The sequence below is a fragment of the Palaemon carinicauda genome, chromosome 21, assembly GCF_036898095.1.
Source record: "Palaemon carinicauda isolate YSFRI2023 chromosome 21, ASM3689809v2, whole genome shotgun sequence".
In the NCBI taxonomy this organism is placed as follows: domain Eukaryota; kingdom Metazoa; phylum Arthropoda; class Malacostraca; order Decapoda; family Palaemonidae; genus Palaemon; species Palaemon carinicauda.
Window position 1 is genome coordinate 25822682 of NC_090745.1, and position 541 is coordinate 25823222.

The following is a 541-nucleotide window of genomic DNA, read 5'->3' on the forward strand; positions in this document are numbered from 1 at the left end:
ACATTAGACGCTTTTGCCATATCAGTCAGAGTTTCAGAGTTTTTTAGCTGGAAATGGTTTTACATTCTGGTCGGTTCTCTTACTGTTGCCGAATTTATGTATTAAAGAGTAAGTGTCTGCTAGAGAAGCTGCCTTTAACAAGTCTTTTTTCTTCCCTATCCTCTAAATACATCATAATGTTCAAAGGAAGCTTTCGTTTAAACTCTTCAAGTACAACCAAATTCTCTAATTCAGCAAAAGTATTTACTGCAGCAGATTTTACCCATTTCCTAAACTCCCTTAATTTCCCCGAAGCGAATTCTACATAGGTTTGAGTTGTGAACTTAGTTTTGTTACAAAAGGTCTGACGATATCCCTCGACAGAGATTGAAAACGCATCCAAAATTGCTTGTTTAACATTTTGGTAATCTGTCGTATTTTCGAGATGTCTACAAACTTTCGCAGCTTTCCCAGTTAATTTCGGCCTTAATAGCCAAACCACTGTTCGCGTGGCCAATCCAAATGCAAGGCAGTCTCTTCAAAAGTCTTAAAATAATCTTCA